We start from the raw sequence: 17141 nt of genomic DNA, 5'->3' as shown, positions 1-17141 counted from the left end.
GGCTATCCCTGAGTCGGTAATTCAATCTTAGTTTCTCCTTCCTCTACCCATTCATCTTTTCCTTTCTCTGTCTCATCTCTCTCTCTCTCTCAGTATCACGCTCTTTCTTTCTCCCTTTCTTAATGTTCACACCTGTGGATGTTTGATAACAGCCTCATTCTCATTTTACAGATACGGAAACTGAAGGTCTGGGATTATAAGGGATTTATGATTTGTGTAAGGAGCATAGGCTCTTAAGGTGGAAAGACATTTAAATGGCAGAGTGGCCTCTCAAGAAAAAAATCTAGCATTTATAGTGGTGGGCAAGAGAGAGATGAGGTTGGTGTGATGAAATGATGTGCACCCTGACAACCAAGGCTCTGGGTTACAAGAAGAAAACATCTTGTTCTCTCCTTGGAGAGCCAACAGATGTACATAGTATTGACTCATATTTAGAAAGTCCCTGCTGCATGTTATTGGTGTACAATTGTTAATTGACTCTTATCCCATCCTACAGTTGGAAGGCATAAAAAGAAGTGGACGGCGAAAGAAGAGATGAATTTGTTCTTCACGGATATTCTAGTTTTCATTAGCCCACAATGCAAATTTTGTTCCAAAGTTCAGCATCCCAAAATGATATTAAGTGACATCTGACTTTATTCTGACCTTTTACAGATAAATTTGATAGTATTGTTCACATTGAAAATAAAAGCTTGTTTGACATGAATAAGCTGCAGATTTTTTTTTTTAACCTAAATAACACTGACTCCAACGTATCTTTGTTCTATTTCTTTCGGCCCACCTTACTGTCATTGAAAGGGATTTCTTTCAACTATTTGGTAAGCCTGTTTCAAATCCTTTTATTGCAGCCTCAAATAAATTAAAATATTAGATTATAAACAAGTTGTGTGACGAGAGAGATGGTGGCCCAGCCTCTAGTACGTGTTATTGAAAGGACCTGACGGACGACCTAGCTTGCCTGGAGACCAGATGGCGCTATTGGCCTGCCATGGAGCAGCAGCAGCAGCAGCTGGGAACTTGTTTGAAATGCAAATTCTCAGACCCTGCTCCAGACCTACTGAATTGGATATTCTGAAGGTAGGCTGCTAGCCATCGGGTTTTACAAGTCCTCCAAGTGCTACTGAAGCACACTAAAGTTTGAGAACCACTGCTTTAGAGCAATGGGGGAAACGTTTAAGTACACCTACGGTAGGACCAGCCTTAATTCACTGACTTGGTACTGTTGCAGGTAAACTGAACAGGATGGTAAGATCTGGACTGAGGAAGACACTAGAATTCTCAGGGGCCTGAGACACAGAGAGCTCCCGGAGGGATGTGTTACTTTCCTAGGGTTACCGTAACAAATTACCACAAAGCAGGTGGCTTAAAACAACCGAAACTTATTCTCTGACAGTTCTGGAGGCCAGAAGTCTGAGGTCAAAGTGTCGGCAGGGTTGGTTCCTTCTGGAGGCTCGGAGGGAGAATCTGTTCCATGCCTCTCTCCTAGCTTCTGGTGGCTGCTGTCAATCCTTGGCATCACTCGGCTTGTAAACGCATGATTCCAATTTCTTTCTTCATCTTTACATAGTGTTTTCCCCTGTGTCTCTGTTTCTGTGTTCTTTCTCTTCTTATGAGGACGCCAGTCATACTGGATTAAGGGCCCGCCCTAATCCAGTGTGACCTCATCTGATCTTTATTACACCTGCAAATACCCGATTTCCAAATAAGGTCACATTTACAGGTTCCGCGGGTCAAGACTTCAACATATCTTTTGCGGGGACACAGTTCAGCTTATAACAAGGGGCAAGGATTCAGTAGTGGAAGGGAGAAAAAGATGAAGGAGAAACCTAGTTCCAAAAGGATAAAAGCATTATGATACCATGCACGTATGAAGTTTAAAGACATGCAAAAGTTATTAGATTGATTATAGATACATGTATTTGTAGTAAAAGGCATACATAGGAGTAATGCATACATATGTAGTATGCAGAAAGGTGTGTATGAGAACAATAAACTTATTTAAGACGGTGGTTAAATGTATGGAAAGAGAGGGAGAATTCAATTGGGGAGAGGTACACTGGGTTTCAATTTCATTTGTAAGCTTACGTTTCTTAAGACGGCTGATGGTTGCATGGGTGTAGCATTCTCTGTACCTTTGTCGAGGTCTGAAATATGTCCTAATTTAAAGAAAATTAAAGGAGGAAATGGGCCTAATATCTGGAACTTCTTTAAGGGAAAAAGGTGAAGTGGTACTTGAGCAGAGCAGAGGACCATAGAAGGGGAGAACCAGGGGTCTGAGGGTAGAAGGCCTTATTTCTATCTTTAGTTAAGGCTGCTTGAGAGCTTGCTAGTTAGCATCAATACCTTCTTCTATTTTCTATGCTAGTGCCTCACGTATCCTAGGGTAGATTAACATTATTTATTTACGTGTGTATCTCCCCAGCTGCCTAACGTGTGAGCTTCTGAATTGTTTGGAACTTAAAGGCTTTTATTTATTTCTCTCTCCTAAAGCACTGTGTTTCCTTCTTCGTAGATGCTTGATAAAGGTCTGTTAAAGTGAAGTTAGTGTAAGGTATCCGCAACCCTTTCCCCTGTCACTGGGGTTGACATTTAAAAATGCATTATCCTGTAGTAACACAGGGTATTCCTTATGGCTAGAACAACAACAGAAAGCGGCACAAGGCCTTTTGTCACCATTGTTTAATGAAGGAACAGTCCAAGTAGAAATTTATCCATGTAGGGTCCCTCGAAAGGCCTCAAATTGGTTTGCTTCTGTATGGTTCATGCCATGCCAGCAGGGTGTGTATGTGTGTATTTCTGTGTTAATACAGTTAATGTATTAACTATAGTTAATATTAAAGGCCTTTACCTGGGCTTAAGAATTTTCGGAGGTTCACTTTATTTATTTATTTATTTATTTATTTATTTATTTATTTATAATTATTTTTTGGCCACGTCGTGTGGCATGCAGGATATCAGATCCCCGACCAGGGTTCGAACCCGTGCCCCCTGCATTGGGAGCGCAGAGTCTTAAGCACTGGGCCGCCAGGGAAGTCCCGGGAGGTTCACTTTCGACAAACGCCTGCACACCTCTTTTTGAGATACGCCTTTTTTGGTGCATGCTGGGAGTCCGTGTCCCTGCCCCTTACCGAGCTCCAGTTCCCTAGGGCCCTGAATTTACTCCCCAGGTGGCCCCATGTCCCAAGCCCCAAGAGGCATGTGTGTTCCTCTTCACTGAGTCTGTGCTTCTGAGAGCTGAGTGGCACTGTCAGTGTTATACTCTCAGGACTGAGAGGTATCTACGAGGTGCTGGCTGTGTATACAGGGAACAGGACACGTGGGCTACGTTACCCACATGTATGCACCTGAAGCCTCTCATGTTGAGGGAGGAAGCTCAGGCTTGCTGCTCTGAGGGTCTGCTGTAGCTCTAACGTATCAGGCTTCTCTGAGTCTCTGAGAGACGGTCCTTAAATCAGGTCAGGGACGAATCCTGCATTTCCTGTTTCTCTGGGTGTTTGTGGGTTTTTCTGTGTCCACACGTATAAAAGATGTTCTCAGTGAGTCCCTCAACCTTGAAAACTTTGTGCTCCTTGTAGGAAAAGACCTGTCTTGTCCCTCTCTGCCTCGTCCAGGAAAGGTTAGGATGTTCTGATATTTTCCTTGCTTATGGCTCCATCATCTGAAAGGATTTGATCGAAAAAATCTCCTTTTATTCCACTACCTGAGAGGTGACCATTGGGAGAAAAACAGAGGGGTAGGGTGGGTGCCGGAGTTGGAAACAGTTTTCTGTACCAGTTAGGGATATTCTAATGACACTAAAGTTAATGATGAAGAATCACTTTTACTCTAAACCACCTATTTTCAGATGCTCATAACTCCAAGGAATACAAATGAGTACACGTTTACAAGTCTAACAGGGCAGGATTCTCAGACAATGGTGTTCTGGGAAATGTGGTATTATCAAGTCCTGTGAATCACATCATATAGTAGGATCTGTTTTGAGGCATAAAATGTACATTTCTTAGAAGTCTGAGCAATGAATTGTGTGTGTTTACAGATAAGGAATTGATATCATCACCAAATCTATGAAGAAAATGAGTTTAAAACGATTCTAAGAGGCACCTAAAAGTTGGCTCTTCCCTCTCTCTCTCTCTCTGTCTCTCTGTCTCATCCAATTAGTTATTTACTCTGCTGCCTTTCTCTCCATTTTCCTGCGTTATTTTAGACCGCATCACTTCCTGACAAATTATGAACTGGTTCATGTATACAGAAGATAATACAGCATATATGTAAGGTATATCATAATAATATAAAAACCTGTGTACCCACCACCAAGCTTGAGAACTAGAACACGGCTAATGCCTTGGAAGCCCACCTGTGCCCTTCCTGCGTCATCCCCTCATTCCTTCCCTGAGGTAACCACGATCCTGAACTTTGTTAATAATTCACTTATTTATACATTCACGGCAGAGGAATGTTCCTTTAAATAATGTTATTTCTTGTCCATTTTGGATTTTATGTGAATGTAATTATACTAGATGTATTACTTGCCTTACTCTTTCTCCCCCCCCCCCAATTTTGTGTTTGTGAGATTTATCCATGTTGATGTGTGCAACTGTAGTAATCAGTTTTCATTGCCGTATAGTTATCCATCGTATGAAAATTCCACAGGGTGTCTATTTCCTGTTGATGGACATGTGGGTTGTTTCCAGTTTTATGCTTTTGCAAATTATCTTGCGACGAATTTTCTCACTCATATCCCCCTATGCCCACATGCAAGAGTTTCTGTAGTTTCTCAGTTGAGGGCAATTTTACGCACTGCCCCCTCCGCCCCAACCAGGGTGACATTTGATAACGTCTGGAAACATTTTGGTTGTCATAACTGAGGGTGTGCTACTGGCATCTAGTGGGTGGAGGCCAAGGATACTGCTAAACATCCTACAATGCACAGGACAGTCCTCTACAACCCAGAATTGTCTTTCCAAAATGTCAACAGCTGAGTAACCCTGATCTAGAGTATAGGCCTAGGCATGAAATTTCTGGGTCGTAGGGTCTGCCCAAGTTCAACCTTACTGGTAACACCAATTATCTTTCAAAACAGTTGTACTAGTTCATACTCCCAACAGCAGAGGATGAGATTTCTATTGGCTCCACATTCTTGCCAACTCTTAGTATCATTACCTTCATTACTTCTTGCCTGAACTTTGCCCTAGTCTCCTAACCTTCTCCTACCTCCATGTCTTTCCCCACAGATACATGCTTCATATACTTGCTAAGTTAACCTTCCTAAAACCCAACTCTGGCCATGCCAAATTCCTGTAAGAAAATTTTGATGACTCTACTGCATACACAATAAACTTGGCATTTAAGACGCACACAAAAGGGCCCACTAGCTCTGTAGACCTAGTAATACCAACTTATTAGGTGGTATTCAAATAAGCCGTGCCCTTTCTCTGCTCTCTGCAGCATGTGTGTTGTTGAACACTTACCCTTTCTTAAGTCAGTTCTACATTCATTTCTAGGTCCATTAATTCAGCCAGTTATTAAATCTTTTAAATTTACTGAGTATTTGTCTTTCTCTGTCTCACTTGTTTCCCTTAACATAATACCCTGCAAGTCCATCCATGTTGCTGCCGATGGCAAAATTCTTTTTTTATGGCTGATTAGTATTCCTTTGTATATATACATCACATCTTCTTTGTCCATTCATCTGTTGACGGACACAGATTGCTTCCATACGCTGGCAATTATAAATGACCATGCTATGAACATTGGGGTGCATGCATCTTTTTGAATTCGTGTTTTTCTTTTTTACAGATATATGCTCAGGAGTGGAATTGCTGGGTCGTATGGTAGATCTATTTTTAGTTTTCTGAGAAATATCCATACTGTTTTCCACAGTGGCTGCACCAATTTACAGTCCCACCAACAGTGTAGGATGGTTGCCTTTTCTCCACGTCCTCTCCAAAATTTGTTACGTGTGTCCTTTTGTGAGGTGATGTCTCATTGTGGTTTTGATTTGCATTTCCCCGACGATTAGTGATGTTGAACATGTGTGCATGTGCCCATTGGCCATCTGCGTTTCCCCAGAGACAGGAGTGGAGACTTCATTATTAAGGCTACAAGAAGCCATCATGGGGGTCTAATCTGGGATGTAATTTGTGTTTTAGAAATGTCACTCTGAAAGCAATGTGAAGAAAGGTCAGCGAGGAGGAAGAATGGAGTGCTCATTATAGGAGTGATTTATGTGAGAGATGCTGAAGTTCTAGACTAAGGTAGGGGTATTGAAAGCACATGAAGAAGTGTGTAGAACTGAAAGGCAACAGTTGATTGGCTATGGGTGATAACTGGATGTGGAGATACGGAAGGTGTTGTAAGCGTAGAAGAATAAGCGGTGGTAGATGTATTGACAACTTAGTATGCCTGAGTGTGATCAGGAAAAGAAGGAAAAGAGGAGAAACCCCAGGGAATTCCCTGGTGGTCCAGTGGTTAGGACTCGACAGTGGCCCGTGGCCCGGGTTCGATCCCTGTTCTGGGAACTACGATCCCAGCAAGCTGCGCGGCACGGCCAGGAAAAAAAAAAAAAAAGAAACCCGAAACCAAATCAATGGTGACACGAGGGAGAGATAGAAGAGGGAGAGTGCAGATGGGCAAAAACCAGAGAGGCCAAGGAATAGGAGGGCTCAGTGAGATAAAAGAACACGTGTAGAGAGAGTAGAAGAATGAGAGAGCAGCATGGCTAGGCGCTTGCGGTCCAAGACTGGGATATTTTCATTTTAGAAGTGAGAGGTAGAGTAGTTTAGGGTAAAGAATAAACCAAAGTGTGTCCCCACCCCTCCCCGCCCATATACACTGCAGATGCTTGGACAAAATGATCGGAAATGACCTTTTCATTTTTGACAAGCAAGTATTGTCTCTACGAGGATGCCTGAGTGACCAGAGACAAGGGGTGCAGGATTAAGAGCAGTAGGGCTGGGCTCAGCTGACCCACTGCTGTTGTGATGGTTAGTTATAGAGGGATCCCCCACGTAAGTATGTGGCTTAGTTCTATGTGGATCCGCCCCGTAAGTGAGAAGAAAGCACTTACTGCAATAGAAGGAAAAAGAGGGGGAAAGGAGAGGGGAAACGAAGGTGTGAAGATGCTCTGCTGGTGAAGAGAAGGAAGGAAATTAAGAGAAACATTTAAAAAACGTGTGATTCTAAAATGGTTGAAAAGAAAAAGTGGGGTGCTTGAGAAGGGGTCGAGGTGGGGTAAAGAGTTCAGTTTTTAGCTGTACAAAACACTCAGCCACCCCAGGAAGTTCCATGCAACTAAAGCTTTGCAATATGCTGGGCACAAGCAGTCCCAGCTCTTCTCACCAAATACTGAAGGAAAGGGGAAGGGGGAGAATGTTTGTTTGAATATTCTAGTTGACCAAGAGTGAACCTGAAATCCATTTTGATTTCAACACTTTTAAATGGCATGCCTCACGAGGTCCAGCGCTGGTGAATATGACTGAGGTTTATCTGTTCATTGCCCATCTGGCTTATGTGCTCTGAAGAAGCCTCTTTCTGACCTTGCTTCATCAAGGTACCAAGATGGGAAGGACGAAGGGTAGTGAATGAGTGGAAGCATTTCCTCTTTCTCTGAGATATTTCTATTCTATGTGGCAATGTTCAGGGTAGCGGAAAGAAGAGAAGGCCTCTAGCAAAAATGTAAGGCTTTTTTCCCCCACATGCTGGGGCCAGAATGCTGGAGCATTACAGTGGCCTGCTCTCCAGGGGCTCACTGCCTTGAAGATCCGATACACTGACCGTTGCCTTCTTTTCCCCTTCAATGCTGTCAGCCAAGAACCCTCACTTCAACTGTGCATCCCTTAGCTATGGGAGGGGGGCTCCTGGAGCCCAATTTCTGTCCTGATGACGGGCCAGAGCCGGGCCACGACATGCACAGGTTGAACCTCCTCTATCCCTTCCAGAGGACAGGCGCTCTGGTTGACTGGAGGCCCGAGGGTCTGGGAATGACCACCAGTCAACTATGTCCTGATTCCTCAGAGGTGTCCAGATCTTTCAAACTGCAGATTCAGCCCGGGCGGTCAAATTACTCCTTTCACCACAAAAAGCAAACTCTTGGGCATACGCTGTTTCAAGTGAAAAGCACATTTTGCGTTTTTGCAGAGGGGAGGCGCAGGGCGGGGTGCCCCACGCCGCCGACCCCAGGCCCAGCTCTCCAGCTGCCAGGGAGCTGGAGCTGGGGCTGACCAAGGAATGACTGCGGACGCCAGAAGGAGCAGAGGGCTGGGCGGCGCACAGGCTGCGGTAGGAGGCGGGACCGCGCATCTCGTTCAATGGGTCCCGGCGCCTGCCGGATTGGCTAAGCTCGCTTGCCGTCGGGGTGGGCGGAGCCAGTTGTGCGCCGGGCTTGGGGCCCGCCCAGCGGCAGCCGGACGTGCTTCAGACCCCGCGCTCTGGGCAGCGGCTGGGTGCGTGGTCCGGTTGCTGCGTGGAGTGAAGCTGCTGGGCTGCTGCTCTTCTTGCCGCTCCCTGGCTCAGGGCCGCTGGTCGACCCCCACCCTCCCCACTCCCCTTGGCCTCGATGTTCTCACCTTACAGGTGGCTCTTGGCCGAAGCACGAGGTCCGCGCCCCGCTCCTCTTGGTTATCCCGCTCCCCCCCCCCCCCACCTCGTCTCTCTTCCTCCCGGTCCGCAGCGGTCTCCAGGGTTCTCCGACGGTCGGAGCTCTGGCGTCCCGACATGCGGCGGGCCGCTGTGCTCCTGCTGCTCATCAGGACCCGGCCCTTGGAGGGCGACGACCCGAAACCCAGCTGGAAATTCCGCTTTGATTTCTAACCTCTCCTCGTCTGATGTTCCTGACGTCGTTCTGGACTTCTTCGATTGGTAAGCGGGGTCGGCAGGCTGCCATGAGCTGGGAGGGCGGTGGGTGAGTGGGCGACCTCTTAGAAGGAGACGGCTGGAGCCGATGTGGGCCTGCGCTTTTGAACCGCTGCCCACGCGCGCTGCCTGCTGGCCAGTCCCTAGAGGAGTTGGTGGTGGGGATGGGGACGACCAGCTGCGATGGAGCCCCCTTGCTTCAGCCCCTCTGTTGCTGTGGTGCCTAATAGCGCTGAAGTGGCGGGGTTCGGGGAACTACCGCCCCAGGGTCCACCCCTCCATCTCCAGGGACTGAGTTCTCCTCAGCCAGGTATACTGGCCCCTGTGTGTGAGTGCGCGGGGAGGGGGTGATGGTGCGGTGAGGGCTAAAGGCAGTATTCTGTGCTGAGCTGACGGCTGGTAAAACTGGGAGGGCCTCGACCGGCCTAATCCCAGATTCCGCTCCCCACTCTGCTCCGCCAGATAGGGTCCTCTAGCAACAACGCTTCTTATTAAATGCACCAGATGCATTCCTGCTTATTATCCCTGAATAGTGTTTCCTTGTCAGCCAGCAGAACGATTCAAGCAAGCCAATCACATCCTTGCTTAGGAACCAGGGGGTACCTCACCCTCGTGATACTGCAAAGCCCGCTTCCCCCAGACCCTTCTGGTTCACGCTGTTCCAGAATGCAACCCCCATGTGTCCTGCATGGCCTGCGATGTCCTCCTCTCCTGGGCTGCCCAAGAGGTGGGTCACTGGGCCTCCGACCCTGTCCCCATAACCACCCAGAAGGTCTGGACCACTCATGATTAGATGGAGATAAAACCCACAGCTGTAAATTTGCACTGCTAGAAATCTAAAATATTCTGAGGGAATTTGTACAGAGAGAAAAGACAAAATAATAATAATTCCATGCAGCGCAAGTGGCAGCACCCTAGCAGAAGATGTTTTCAGTCCACCCACCTCTGGCTTGGGGGCCCAGCAATCTTCTGCTGTGCCACTCTGTTGCCTATGCCTGTGTTGCAGTGAAAATCCTGATCATCCTAATGATAGGGAAGAGCAACCATGGCACTTTTGTGACACGGTGATGAAATTAAACCCAACTTAAGCCAGAGTCCTTAAAACTTATTAAGCAACCATTGCCATAGGGGAGGCCCCTAACCCTAATGAAACTGATTTGATGCTGTCTGAAGGAAGAAATCTATAAATATGAGCAGATTAGAGAGGACACCCCCTCACACACACACACACAAAGTACATCCAGTGACAAACGAGCAAGCAAAAAGAATCAGAGAGAATGAAATTAGAAAACTTCAATACAGAGGGAGGCAACAATTAAATCGATACAAAGGTGCACAATTTAATCCAGTTGGAAATCTAGAATTTGCTAAAAGAATTTATACCTGGTAAGACCTTTGTCCTTGGCAGACATCTGTCTTCTCACTGTGTCCTCACATGGCCTTTTCTTTGTTCAGTGTGGGGAGACAGAGAGCTCTGTGGCATCTGTTCCTTTTCTTATAAGGATACCCCCCCTATTGGATTAGAGCTCCAAGCTTATGACCTCGTTTAACCTTGAAGGCCATATCTCCAAATATAGTCACATTGGGGGTTAGGGCTTCAACATACCAATTTGGGGGGAACAGAATTCAGTCCATAACATTTTTTTTTTTTTTTTACTTTTGGCTGTGTTGGGTCTTCGTTGCTGCACGCGGGCTTTCTCTAGTTGCGGCGAATGGGGGCTCCTCTTCGTTGAGGTACACGGGCTTCTCACCGTGGTGGCGTCTCTTGTTGTGGGGCATGGGCTCTAGGTGCGCGGGCTTCAGTAGTTGTGGCCCACGGGCTCAGTAGTTGTGGTTTGCGGGCTCTAGAACTCAGGCTCAGTAGTTGTGGCGCACAGGCTTGCTCCGCGGCACGTGGGATCTTCCCAGACCAGGGCTTGAACCCGTGTCCCCTGCATTGGCAGGCAGATTCTCAACCACTGCGCCACCAGGGAAGCCCTATATATTTTATATATAGTAGTTTATATCTGCTAATCACAAACTCCTAATTTATCCCTTCCCCACCCCCTTTCCCCTTTGGTAAACATAAGTTTGTTTTCTATGTCTGTGAGTCTGTTTCTGTTTTGTAAATATCAATAAGTTCATTTGTATCATTTTGTATTAGATTCCACATGTAAGTGATATCATATGATACTTGTTGTGGCTCACGGGCTCTAGAGCACGGGCTCAGTAGTTGTGGCGCACGGGCTTAGTTGTTCTGGATCTTCCCAGACCAGGGCTCGAACCCGTGTCCCCTGCGTTGGCAGGTGGATTCTTAACCACTGCGCCATCAGGGAAGCCCTCAGATGAATTCTTAAGAAGAATTCATTTATATGTCTTTTATATATATATGATATGTTCTTGATCCTTTCATCTGCCCAAAACACTTAGGTTGTCTCCATTCCTTGGCTATTGTGAATAATGCTGCAATGAGCATAAGAGAGCAGAGCAGAAATCACCTCCTTTGGATCTGTTTTCAGGAGTGGGATTGCTGGCTGATCTGCTAGTTCTATTTTCAATCTTTTGAGGAACCTCCATACCGTTGTCCATAGTGGCCGCACCATTTTACTTTCCCACCAACAGGGCACGAGGGTTCCCTTTTTACCACACTCTTGCCAACACTTGCTATCTCTTGTCCTTTTGAAAATAGCCATCCTAATAGGTGTGATGTCTTAATTACAGTTTGATTTGCATTTCCCTCAGGGTTAGTGATGTTGAACACATTTTCCTATACCTATTGGCCAGTTGTATGTCTTCTTTGGAAAAATGTATATTCAGACTGTGTACCCTTTTATTAATTATTTGTTGGTTTTGTGTTTGTTTTTTTGTTTTTTTTTTTTGATGTTGAGTTGATTGAATTCCTTATATATTTTGCATATTATCCCCTCAACAGATAACATGATTTGCAAATGTTTTCTTCTGCTTCATAGGTCAGTTGCCTTTTCATTTTGTCGATTGTTTCCTTTGCTGTGCAGAAGCTTTTTAGTTTGATGTAGTCCACTTGTTTATTTTGTTTTTGTTGCCTTTGTTTTGGTGTCAGTTCAAAAAAAAATCATTGCCATAACCTATGTCAAGGAGCTTACCCCTGTGTTTTCCTCTAGGAGTTTTACAGATTCAGGCCTTACGTTTAAGTCTTTAATCCATTTGGAGTTCATTTTGGGGTATGGTGTAAGATAAGGGTCCAATATAGTATCTTTGCATGTGGATATCCAGTTTTCCCAGCACCATTTATTGAAGAGACTCTCCTGTCCTCGTTGTGTGTTCTTGTCAAATAGTTGAGCATATATGTGTGGGTTGATTTCTGGGCTCTATATTTTGTTCCATTGGTCTATGTCTATATCTGTTCTTATGCCAGTACCATGCTGTTTTGATTACTATACCTTTGTAAAATAATGAAATCAGGAAGCATGATGCCTCCAGGTTTAGGTTTGTTATTTGGGGGGTGGTTCATCAAAGGGTACAAATGATCAGTTATAAGATAAATACATTCTAGGGATCTAATGTACAGCATGCTGATATAATTTAAGATGTTGTGTGGTATGCTGGAGACTTGCTGAGACAGTAGATCTTAGTTTTATCCCACACACCACCCCCAAAAAACCTTTAGCTATGTGAGGTGATAGATGTATTAATCAGTTTCACTGTGGTAATCATTTAACAATGTATACATACATCAAGCATCACACTGTTCACCGTGAATATAGAAATTTTATTTGTAAATTATACTTCCATAAAGTTGGAGGGGATGGGAGGAATGTGTGTCCTGTTCACATGGAAAAAATTAATTACTCTAAACTGTCAGAGGTAAAGCACAGGATTTGGGTTACTAGAAGAATACATTTTAAGTCAACTGTCTTCAATAAACTCAATGAGCGAAAGGAAACAATGATCAAAGAACTAGGAAACAATGAGAAAGATGTATCACAAAGAGACAGATATTATAAATAGGGACAAAATAAAAGTTCTTCGGCTGCAAAGCACAGTAAGTGAAATGAAAAATTAATAAAAGATGTCCAACAGCAAATTTGACCAGGAGAAAAAGAATCAGCGAGTTTTAAAAGGTTAGTTGAACTATCCAGTCTCTGGAAAGGAAAAGAGGAGCAGAAAAGCAAAGAATGAAGAATAATGAGCAAAGCCTATGAGACTTATGTGCATCAGCAAGCTTATCAATGTACACATAATGACACTTGCAGAGGCAGAGGAGAGAGAGAAAGGGGCAGGAAATCATTGAAGAAATGATGCCTGAAAACCTCCAAACTCGGAGGAAAGACATGACTCTACACACCCAAGAAGTTCCACAAACTCCAAGCAGGATAAAATCAGAGATCCCCACCTAGGCACACCATGCTCAAATTATCAAAAGTCAAAGACAAAGAGTGAACCTTGAAAACAGCAATAGAAACAACTCCTCACCTACAAGTAATCCTCAGTAAGATTTGTGCCCATTTCTCTACAGAAACCATAGAGGACAGCTGGCATTGGAATGACATATTAAAAGCGTAGAACAAATGAACAAAAATACCCTTTCAACCAAGAATTCTATATGTGGGGAAAACGAAGGGGAGTTAAAGACATTCCAAGACAAACAAAAACTGAGAGAGTACATAGCTAGTAAGCTTGCCCTACAGAAAGTACTAAAAGGAGTCCTTCAGGCTGAATTGAAATAATGCTGGGCACCTATCTGAAGCAATATGAAGAAATAAACCACAAAGGCCAAGGTAACTACACAGGTAAACGCAAAAGCCAGTATTGCTGTACTTTTGGTTTGTATCTCCTCTTTTTGTTCTCATATATGATTGAAAATACAAATGTATAAAGCATTAACTATAAATCTCTGTTAATGGGCACCAAATATACAAACATGCCATGTGTCACCATAATTAAATAAAGAAATGTGGCAGAGCTGGGGAAAAGCAGAGTTTTTGAATACTATTGCAACTATCTCCGTATTAATACAAACTTGATTATTATAAAGTTAAGATATTAATTGTAACTCCCAGTGTAACCACCGACACTGCCCCCACAAAAAGCTCCAGCACTATAAAAAAACTAAAAAAGGTACAGAGAAAGGAGTGATAAAGAATCACTTTGTACACTAGAAAAATGAAATTAATAACAGCGAAATACAGTAATTGAGGGGTGAAGGAACAAAAAAAGGCTGACATGTGGAAAATAAATAGGAAAAGGTCAGGAAAAGTCTTTCCCTGTCAGTAATCAATACAATAACCATAGATAAAACTGTTCAACGAAAAGACAGCACAAGTGAGTGAACTTCAGGCAGTCACCTTAGCGCTGGATGCTCTGGCCAACAGTTAGCCCCGTCTGCACATTTTCATAGACAATCAGGCCATTGTCGTCGGTCTGGCTGTCTGGTCCGGCCCATGGCAGCAACGACGTTTCCTTGTGTAAAACTGTCCTGTCCCCTTTGGGGTAAAGAGCCCTGGGAATCTCTTGGCCCACAGACTCCCAACTTATAAATCCAGGTCACACGTGTCTCTATATATACTAAAGCCACTATGCAGGGCTTTGCCAAGACCCTCCTTCTTGGCTTTGGAGTTCCGGGCCTTATTGATGGTGACCGAGGCATGCATTTTACTTCTCAGGATACACAACGCTGGGCTCTTGAACGGCATTCAGTGGACCTTTTGCCTCCCTACCCGGCCTTAGGCTGCAGGACTCAGAGTTCCAGAGTGGCTTACTTCCACAAGTTCAAATTCCATTACACGAAAATGGCACGTTTCAGTCGCCAGTCACACGCCAGAGGTGAATTGTAGTATAGCGTCTGACTGCGTCCTTTGATGTTTGACTGCTGAGGGCTTTTAAACGTCAAGCCTCCCTCTTCCCCAATGCCCCACACTCTCTCCTTTGGCGCGGTTGTAGGGTGGAGGGGAGGAGGAGTGGGCGTCAAACTACACTAGCTACTGCCAGCACAAGGGAACTGTCATGCTGGCCCCATCCACTAATCACAGTAGAACTCCCAAAGCAATTTCTTCCTTTCCTGACTCTCTCAAGTCTTTTTTGGAGCAGCTTGAAAAGGCTACCCTGCTCTCCCCCCAGAAGCCTCCTCATGTAAGGAATACACTTTGCATCGCGTCTCGGTAGTGTGTGTGTGTGTGTGTGTGTGTGTGTGTGTGTGTGTGTGTGTGTGTGTGTGTGTGTGTGTGTGTGGTGTCACCAGTCTTGATTGACCTTTGAACCCAACTTGGGGTAGGGGTCCATACTGACTCAGGGTGGCAACAACAGCTCTTCTCGCCAACCTTCCCAGGAGCGCAGTGCAGAATGTGTGCTTCCCATCCGTGAAACGTTAGGGTCTGTCAAATTAGATGTCCTGGATCCCAAGGCGGTGTGCTTACTGGAAGTAAGGGACATAGCTTATGTTCTCCTGAACGTGAAGTTACAGCTAACACCCACTCTTGCTTCTGTGCCCAGCGACAATAGTAAGTGGGATTAGCATAAAATAGTTGCCGATTTCTTCCTCGTTTTAAGCATTCGTTACCCTTGACCACTCGGCTAAGTGGGGCTGAGTACAACAAAAAGTCTCGGACTGTTGACCGAGAAATCATTCTAGGAAGCCTGTCCTGTTAACGTGTGCCATGCTGTATTAGTCTGCTCAGGCTGCCCTAATAAAATGCCATAGGCTGGGCGGCTTAAACAAGACATTGGTTTATTTCCTACAGTTCTGGAGGCTAGGAAGCCCAAGGTCAGGGTGCCAGCATGGTGGAGTTCTTGGTGAGGGCCCTCGTTTTGGCTTGAAGATAGCCGCCTTCTTCCTGTGGCTTCACGTTGGGGTGGTGGGCGGAGAGCACCATCTATGGTCTCTTCCTGTAAGGGCAGTGATCCCAACGTGTGGACTGCAGCCTCCTGACCTTACCGAAACTGAATGACCTACCAAAGACCCAGTCTCCAAATACCATCTCCTGGGGGCGGGGTGGGGTGGGGGACGGGCTTCATCGTATGAATTGGGGAGGCAGGGGATGTACACAATCCAGTGCAGAGCAGGTGCTCAGCCCAGTCTTTTTTTTTTTTTTTTTCAGCCCAGTCTTTAAAAGAAGTATCTCTCTCTGTCTCTGTCTCTGTCTCTGTCTCTGTGTCTCTCTCTTCCCTCTCTCTCTCTGTCTTCACTTCTTGGCGGCTGGAAGTGAATTGGGGAGCCCTGATGAAACACTGTCCGGCTCCTGTCTTTACTGCTTTCTCTCCACTCTCCATTCTCACTGCATCCATATCGACTTTGTATGTCCTTTTCTAAGTAGCTTTAACCGCATTAAAACCTCCAAATTCTCTTGCTCTCTCTTGTGGGAGGTTTTAAGCGTTGCTGAGATTTGATCTATACACCTTCTCTCTCTCTCTCGTTTTTGAACTAAGTGTGTCTCAGTCAGCGTGAGCTGCCCCAGGGTGGCAATTGGGGAACACATGCAGGTTCCCATACCCCAGGGCGCCGCCCTATAGGGACACTGTAGCTTTGCTCTTGCAGTGGTGGAATGAAAAGGAAGGGATTCCTGTGGGCTCACGGAGGCTCAGGGTGAGCTGGGCCTTTAAGGCTTCCAGGGAAGCTGAAGACCTTGGTCACTCATTGGACGGCGGTGCTGTCAATCCTTGGCTGCTGGCAAATGAGCTTAGAGCCGGCGCTGGAGGAAGTGGCCCTTGGTTGACCCTTCCAAGGTCCGCCTCCCGTCGCCAGCCAGTCAGGCTCTTTCCCGCCCTGTGCGCAGCGGCCTCGGCGCAGTCTCGGTGGGGCGCTCCACAGGCCGGCGGTCTGCCCTTCCCGTGGCGGGGCCCCCAGAGGCATCTTCGCAGACTCTTGTCCCCTGTGCAGCCGGCTTCTCTGCAGCCCCCACCCCGTGCCGGAGGCCCCGCTGCCAACAGCGTCCCCTCCCTCAGCGATACTCAGCCCGGCGGCCGCCATCTTCCCCGCGATCTTCACTGCAGCCCGATCCGTGTGTGGCGCGTCCGTCCTGCCATGTCTGCCACAGAGGAGCGAGGGCCGATCCCAGGTGGCCAGGCCGGAGCTGGTGGCGGGGCGGGTGGCGACCCCAGTCCCCTCGGGGTCCGCGCATCCCCTTCGGGAGGGATGGATGGAGCCGAGGGGGCCGCGGCCCTTCTGGCCTCCCTGGGGCTCTCCAGAGCCCTTCACGGGGAGGATGGTGGGCAGGAGGCCGCCCAGGCCGCAGTGGAAGAAGACTGGGATGTAGAGCTGGTTGAGGAGGAGGAGGAGGAGGAGGAGGAGGAGGAGGAGGAGGAGGAGGAGGTGGAGGAGGAGGAGGAGGAGGAGGAGA

The 17141-nt window shown here is 46.3% G+C and overlaps 1 protein-coding gene across 20 annotated transcripts in view; it reads left to right on the top strand.

The window, feature by feature from the left end:
* The window catches only part of LOC309622247 (uncharacterized protein), a 71826-nt gene that overhangs the window by 13006 nt on the left and 41679 nt on the right, over positions 1-17141 (top strand). For 15 of the 20 annotated variants that reach the window (XR_014240627.1, XR_014240628.1, XR_014240629.1 and 12 more), the window contains 2 exons: positions 497-1077; positions 8137-8856. The gene's annotated coding sequence lies outside the window, so the exon portion shown is untranslated. Of the gene's footprint in view, positions 1-496; positions 1078-8136; positions 8857-9383; positions 9578-13324; positions 13599-16681; positions 16860-17141 lie in introns of those variants that run through there. The other 5 variants (XR_014240625.1, XR_014240626.1, XR_014240636.1 and 2 more) reach the window with 5 other exon arrangements.

This window comes from Balaenoptera borealis (genome assembly GCF_965194805.1).
Source record: "Balaenoptera borealis genome assembly, contig: HAP1_SCAFFOLD_1871, whole genome shotgun sequence".
NCBI classification, from domain to species: Eukaryota; Metazoa; Chordata; class Mammalia; order Artiodactyla; family Balaenopteridae; genus Balaenoptera; species Balaenoptera borealis.
This window is presented reverse-complemented; position numbering and strand designations above follow the sequence as displayed.